At 34.8% G+C, this 8,265-nt stretch overlaps 1 pseudogene; it reads right to left on the bottom strand.

The window, feature by feature from the left end:
- Nucleotides 1-4,864: 4,864 nt before the first annotated feature.
- Nucleotides 4,865-7,061, bottom strand: LOC113766509 (annotated as a pseudogene).
- Between the last annotated feature and the right edge of the window lie 1,204 nt (nucleotides 7,062-8,265).

Here is an 8,265-nt window from a genome sequence, read left to right as displayed (position 1 = left end):
ATTGAAAGAAAAATAAAAAAAGAAGAAATTATTTTAATTCCTGGAGTATGGTTCAAATTGAGGAAAACATGCCTTGTGCTCTCCGCAACATGCCTTGAACCACAAATTCGAACCATACTTGAGGATTTAAAATAATTGCTTCTTTTTTATTTTTCTTTCAATTTATCTAATTTTTAATATTCATTTTTAAGATTTAAAATAATTATTGATTCAAAACTATTTATGGAAGCAAAGATATGATTTTTATAAAATAATAAGCAAAAACTTTTTCTATTTTTTTGAATTGCTTCAGGTTAATAAATAAAAATATGTTCTTTTTTTAATGCAACATGACCTCAATAAGGGCATTTTCGGCATTAAGGGGGTTTTTGTTAAATGTTTGATCATTCAAACGGTGAGACCGTTATTTGGACAAATTACAGGAATTGATTTGGTAATATGGTCAAACCTCAGGGGAGGTAAATGTAATTAACCCTTAGATTTAATATTTGACAATTCAATAACTTAATGGATTCAGACTTCATATTTTAGATTTCAGACTTCAGTTTTCAGATTTTAGTTTTATCAAACACACTCGAAATTCTATATGGTATTCACATTTCTTTTTCTTTTTTAAAGGTTTATATGAATTTGAGTGGCTAGGAAATGTCTTTTTATGTAGAATGTACAATACAATATGTTTAAGTTTTTTTTTTGTTCTATTTTTTTTAGCAGGAAAATGGTGGTATTTAAGAAGTGGGGAGAGGGGGAAAATGTTTGGGTATGAACTATTAACGTGAATTTCACTCAAATTTCTTCTTAAACTTTTGCAAGTGAAACAGAATCTTTAATTGGATAATAAATTAATTTTTTTTCTTTTTTCTTATTTTGCAAAAATGTAGTCAGATAGACTTTGTGAGTCAAATAACTACTCACCCAAGTGATGCACGTGCGGCTGGGAAATCCTTCTTATTATTTCAAATATACAATATAATACTTCCTCCATCCCAAGATTAGAGTTGTTACTATGGAATTCAACTTTCATAGTGAAAGCAATCAGTTGTTACTATGGAATTCAACTTTCATAGTGAAAGCAATCATTATATCTAGATAAAGTGGCTTTGGGTCAATTCTCTAAGTGGCCATCTAATTCAAATTGTTTGGAGTGCCTTGGTATTTGTGAAAGTTACTACTCCCTCCCTTTTTTTATAACTAACGTTTAAGAAATTTGCTCTAATGTACTTTTATCTGTCGTTTTATTATTCCCATACAACATTAATTATTTTTTCATAATTTTACCCTTTTATCTCTCTTTTCCAATACACGGTTCTTAATTACTACTCCTAGTGATTATTGCTTCTCTCCTAATAATTGGACAATTAATGAGGGTACAAAAGGAAAATAGTGTATAGATTTAAGCAATGAAAAACTTTTCTTAATTGGTGTGCAAAACCTTAAACGTCAGTTATAAAAAAAGGGAGGGAGTATATGAATTGCAAAATGAATAGCTTAATAATACTTGTGTTATCACCCTCTACCTTCTACGGAAGCCACTAGGTAGAGTAACCACAGTGTATGAAAAAAGCAATTTGACATTTTTGCCATCTATGGGAGAAAGATGAAAAGATATACGTCAAATAGTTAATGTAAGAAACAGTGGGGTCCATCTCATTGGTTGATCATATGTGAGGAGAGAGTGGAGATGTGTAGATCCTCTTATTGATTGTAGAATGAAGAAATTCTCTTAAAATTTATGCCCCAGTGAAAGATCTTTTGGCTCTGTCAATGAATTGCTAAGGATTATAATAAAGCAGAAGAAAGAGGATTTTGAAACATGTTAAGGTCAATAGCTCTCACCGATTTTATGATACCAATGTATCCTGCTCCATCCATTGTTTCACAAGTTAAATTGTTGGTATGGCTTTCTTTTTGTTTTTGTTTTTTTTTTTTGTGAAGATCATTAAAATTAGAAATATAGAGTCAAATCTAAATATTAATCATGACATGATATTGATCATTAAACTTGTATGATGAGTTTAGTACACAATAAAACTAGCCTCCTGAGCATATGTTCACATGAAATATGAATTGAAAATTAGCCGTACATGCAAAAAATGAATTTAACAATGATATGGTAAAAGAGAAAAGAATAGTGAAAAGAAGGCTAGATGAAGATCCCTTCATTGTTCAATAGAAAAAGAATACTTTAATAGTGGAAGTTTTCCATCTCGTTCTTTGGCTTAGAATTTTGTCTCAAAATCTTGCAAATGATTATGATATTATGCTTCAAGCAAACAATGTATGATTGAGATCTTCTCTAAGTCAGTTGCAAATCTCATCCAAAGTATCGAATTTGACAAAGAATTACTTTATTGCAAAGCATGGTAAATAATCCGAAAGTTGGCTTCTAAACTTTGATAAATGCTTATTCTCAAAAAAAAAAAAGGCAAAAGTTGGTAGTGACACAGAATCTATAAGAGAGGTAAAAATATATAGTTTAAACCCTTAAGCTGCTTCTGCTGGGAGGAAATCCTAAACAATTGTCAATTTTATTAAAAAGATAGTTCTTGGTGGAAAAACAATTCATTTGATTTTGTTAGCACAGTGTAAAAAGTTGAATGTATCCCTTAAAAGACAAGGGACCAGACAATTTGCAACGAGGACTTTTCCATTTTGAAGCCATTGGTAGTAGTGTTTATAATTAATTAATTATTGCATTAATAGTTTAGTGTCTACATACATGTACCACTTTAGAGTCTAATTGTCTTGTCAGATTGATGTTAAAAATGTTAGGATCCTTAATTTGTTTGTGCATGTTGTGTAAAAATTAAATGAAATCCATCCAATCTACCAAAAAAAAGGTGACTGATGAGTATCGGAGAAAAGATAAAGCCCACGGCAGGGAGAAAAAATAACTAATTGGGCCAGTAATAAATCCTATCTTGCAATTATATAATGCAAAAGAAATGTAAGCACAAAGTGTAAAATATTTACATGTACACTACCACTCCACGTTTAGTACACAGGAATGGTCTGGAAAACAAAAGATCTTTTTAGCTTGTCTATTTCATTCCAAGTTTGGTATGGATCATTTAATTGGGAAACCTTTTCGCCTTAAATATTCATTTCAATCTTTTTCTTCAAATCTCCATTGCTCAAAAAAAACATATGGAAGTTCTTTCCAATTTCATCTCAAAATGTCCAAATAGTCGGATGTCAAGTTTATTTTTATAAGTCTTTCTATGATGTCAAATATTTTTATAAGTCTTTTATAAGTCTTTTTTTATTAATATTTCCAAAAAAAATATGGAAGTTCTTTCCAATTTCATCTCAAAATGTCCAAAGTAGTAGGATGTCAAAATTATTTTTATAAGTCTTTTTTATTGCATCACCATATGTTAAGACATTTGTCAGCTTAATTAATATTTGAATTTCATTTTTTCATAATAAATAATATTTCTTGTATTTAAATAATTGTTTTTCACAAGAAAACAAGTGTTTTAAGACTTTATTATATGACGTTTGAACAATTGTGTGAAAAATTTTGAATTTCATTTAAAACATGAAAACATAATAAAAATTACAGTATATATTATATTTATTTTGATTTATGTAATTTATATTCTACTGTCATGTATAAAAATATATATACTAGAGTGAGTCAAGTATTACAATTAAAAAATTTTAACATCAATTCTCAATTATTCTGAAAGAAAAAAATGTCAAAATTTGATCTAAATAAACAAATAACAAAAAAAGAAATAAAATGTATTATGTTTTATAAATTAATCATGAGTATTTAAGTCAAAATTTTATTAATTGTATTCCATCGGACATATAAATATTGATTATATCAGACATTGGAAATGAATCAACATTTTACTGAGACTTGTGCACCAAATATTCTAGAGTGATAAATTGTTACTTCTACCATTTTGAGTGGGAAAAACTTTTGATTATGGGCATTCATGCATGTGAATTGCTAGAGTATTCAATGGGCACTTGTTAAAATGTCTAAAACGAAATCCTTAATAAATCAAAACAAAAAGAATCCTTTAACAAATATTATCCTATTGTTATATGACATTTCTATAGATTAGCTATACAGTATAGACTAGATAACTTATGACAAATAATATTCCCCAAAAGAGAGAAAAAAAAAAGATGCGATAAGAAATCATGGTCAGGCAATGCATTGCATTTTAGTCACTTTTCAGATTTAATTTTATTTCACATAGGAAAATTGACGCTTGCTGCCCCAAATATTTTTATTAGTTAATTTAATTTGAATATTTTCAATTTATTCATACTAGTTGCGTATGCACGTTGGTGCATATTTGCCTTTATTGTTATTTAATGCCAACAAGACCTTTGAAAATGTAAATGTGGTATCATATGAATAATACATATTATAGCCACTTATCAGTTTTGTATGTAAGATTATTATTTTAGTGTGTAGATTATCTCGTCCGATAGGTACTCAATTGTTATGCTCCTATTCTCCCATTTTGTATTTATCTGCAATGGAAGGGTAACTTCTAGATTTGACACTAAAAGTAAAGAAAAATGTTTTCGATATTTTGTTTTTTCAAGTGCTCATCTTTTCTAATCCGAACTTCCTTTCTAAGTAGACTATAAGAGTCAAAGGATAAAGGTAATTCACACCCAATTTCTCAAAAGATTAATTTAAAAAAAAAAAAGGGAAAATGGCCATTTTCGTCCCTAAACTTTTTATTTCTGTCGATTTAGTCCCTAACTTTTATTTCTGGCCAATTTGATACATGAACTTAAATTTCGAGTCCAATTAAAGCCTTCTACGGCGGCGCCGCCATCTAAAAGCAATTTGGCCCCTAATTTAACATCAAACAAGGGCATTTTGGGAACTTTAAATTATCTTCTCTCCACTACCAACCTCCGCCACCAACCACCCACCTCCTCCTCCTCCTCCTCTTATCCTTCTCTTTCCATCCACCTTTGAATTTGGATACGAGGGTGACAATATGGAGGGTCAAACTGAAATCCGCAAAGGCAAAGGTTGGTGGTGTCAAACCACACGGCTTTGTTGTTAGGCAGCAACTGGAACTGTATGGCTGAAACTCCAGCATTTTCAGAATGAATCTCCCAATGACCTCGGAAATTTGTATGGAATTCGGGTTCCTTGCCGGAGGGCTGCTGGGTGCCATCAGGAGGTTGCTGGAAGCCATCAAAGTTACTGCCATCTTGGCCTCCAAAACCAAATTGAATGCTGCCGAAGGGATTTCTTATGCCAAGGGAGAAGCCATCCTTTTGGACTTGGTTGATGGGTGTCCTGGCAAAGGTACCAAGGAACGCAAGGGGAAGAACAAGAAAGGCTTTGAACAGAACAACCATTAATTCCAAAATCCCCAATATCGGAGAATGCCCTTTCATGGGTTCCGTGAAATATTTGTCTCCCCTCGCACAGGCCCCCGATCTCCGTTGGCGCCATAGGGTCCTCCTCTGCGTACCAGTTGGTTCGATGCCAGCTCCGCCAGCTCCGCCAGCTCGTGCCCGATCATGCTTATCATTCGCATTCGGAGGGGCCAGTGCTCCTGGTCCGCGCCTCCGGGCACTGCTTCCCGGAGTTGCCCACCCAGGTGTACGGTAGTGTGTAGCCCACCACGGACGGGAAGGTGAAGTAGTGGAAGCCGCAAACGGCCCGGCAAAAATCTTGGACGGTGACACCCCCGGAGGTAAGGATGAGGTAGATGCCGTTCTTGTGGTCGACGGGGAAACGCTTCGATCGGACCGCGGTGGCGATGACCTGCTGCATGGAGAGGCGGGTGAGGTGGGTGCCCTAGGAGCAGCGGGGGTCGGAGTACTCCCCAACGACGAGAACGGAGCTGGAGATGTTAGCGCCAGTCTGGTCGGTGTAGAAGGAGACGGTGCGCCACCACTGGGAGACGGAGGGGGAAGGAGCGGCGCGGCGATCGGAGGTGGAGATGGAGAGGAGGAAGTCCTTGATGAGCAGCTGGTGGGAGGCGGCCCACCAGCCTTCAGATGAGGTAGATGTTGATCGGGGAGGAGAGGACGAGGCCTATGTTGTAGCGAAGGTCAACCAAGTCGGAGGAGCCCTCAAATTTCTTGGAGGCGGAGAGGGACTTAGGGGCAAGCTTTGGGTTGAACTAGGAGTCCGACTGTGTTTGGCAGAGTCTGCTGCTTAGCGGAGGAATTGGAGGTGGCAGCATCATTGTTGAAGGGGACGATGAGGAGGAAGAGAAGAATTACTACTGTTTTAGTAATCAACATTTTGTGTATAATTCTTGTTTAATGTCACTTCTTTTTAATTTTTGTTACCGCCCCATCATTAAAATTCCAAAAATACCCCTTTTGGGTTGCTCAATTAGGAACTTGAAGGAAACGGTGCGGTGGCTCCGCCGTTGAATTCCTTAATTGGAATCGAAATATAAGTTTAAGGATTAAATTGGCTACAAATAAAAGTTAGGGACTAAATCGACAGAAATAAAAAATTTAGGGATTAAATTGGCCATTTTCCCAAAAAAAAAAGAAAAACACTAATTGGGTTCACTTACATATTTATTTACACAAATTTTTTTGATTCCATCATAAATTTATCTTTACATTAGTACTTTAGACTGTTTAGTTATCTTTAATTAAGAAAAAAAAAGTGATATTCCTCAAGTTGGTGATACCATCAAAAACCATTGGAGAGGCTTTTTAAAATATCTTTTTCAAGTATGACAGGAGAACACTGAAGGCATAATTGATTTTAGAATTTTCTGCATTGGAGTTTTCGCCCAGTTGAATCCATAGAGAATAAATGTTAATCGCCTAAGCATATTTTAACTTTATGCTTGCTGGAGAAATTCTTTTGACAGTTGAAAAGCAACTTGAGAATCCTGGGGAAGAAGATGATCTGATAAATAGATGACATGTACAAAGTGGACATGTGGAATATCTTCAGTGCCTATATCTAAAAATCAGTGCAAAGCACAACAAGGAAGACATTACAGACTTGGTGCCGAAACTTGCAAAATGATAGGCTTGGATTCTTCTACACAAAAATGAGGAATATAGCAAATCCTAGGCCACTGGTAAGCCATGGTGAACAGGCTTGATCTCTAGGCTTTCAAGTAAAATTTTAGGACATGGGAAATGACGGGGAGCAGTGGTCAAAGGGAAGGAAACACTTCTCATTTCGCCTGTTGTTGATGTAACATCAGTGTCCATCAACCGTTTCTCATTTTAAGTGCTGGAAATGACTTTACAACGGTTGATGCTTCTTGCCAACCCATTACAAGACAGTGAAGAAACGGTTGATGCCCAAATGTTGCGAATCCTTTGCAACTTGCTGCAGTGCAACAATTTGACCTCCATCAAATTTTTAAGCCTTAGGAATGAATTATCGATATGAGCTTCCATTCTGATAGCCAATGAAGGATTGTTTGAGTATTTAAATTTGGTTGAGGTTGGATACCTTTTAACACATTCTTGTTATTCTTGACCCAACTATCAGAATCCCAACTCGTACAAATTTGGATCTTTAAACAAATCCGCCCTTTGAGCAGCTTCTTTGCCATTGAAAGGTTCATTAGATATCCCAATTCTTCAATCTGAGGACATTTGTCTTGACCTGCATGAAAGAATTTTAATGTTTGAAGACAAAAAAAATGCCCTATTTTAGGCAACGGTATGCATAAAAATCAAAATGCCTTGGGATCTAGAAGTTCTCGTGGAAAGTTGTGCTTCTTAACTCTCCAGAACTCCTTGTAAAGCTTGCCAACAGATATCGGCAAAGTTTTGATTGTAGTAATTGATAGATCAAGATAAAGCAAGTGTATCAACTTGCTAATTCATGTTGGCAACTATTTAATATCTACCTAAGTCAGAATGAAAACATGCAAAAACTTGCAGGTGAACACGACATCAAAAGTATTAGCCTCCAGAAACAATATTAGTAGACTACTTGCCATTTCCTTCTTGAACGTGCATGTGTTTTCTCCAAATGATTTAAATTCAAGGTAACAAACTTTGCAAATATTCTCTGCACCAGATTTGCCAAAACTCAAAATAGATTGTGGGAGATCATATACGTTACAATGTGTTAAATTGTAATACTCGTTGACTTTTACATGAAGCAATAATGGTGTATACTTGCATTGAGACATCCTTAACATAGAATAGAAGACAGCATAATGGTGTATACTGCATTGAGGCACCCATAACATAGGCATAGACAAGTATTTTCTGAGAATTTAAGCAAACTTTCATAACTGAGCATCCAAATAAAATATGATCAATCTCAAA

This window comes from Coffea eugenioides, chromosome 3 (genome assembly GCF_003713205.1).
Source record: "Coffea eugenioides isolate CCC68of chromosome 3, Ceug_1.0, whole genome shotgun sequence".
Lineage (NCBI taxonomy): Eukaryota > Viridiplantae > Streptophyta > Magnoliopsida > Gentianales > Rubiaceae > Coffea > Coffea eugenioides.
This window is presented reverse-complemented; position numbering and strand designations above follow the sequence as displayed.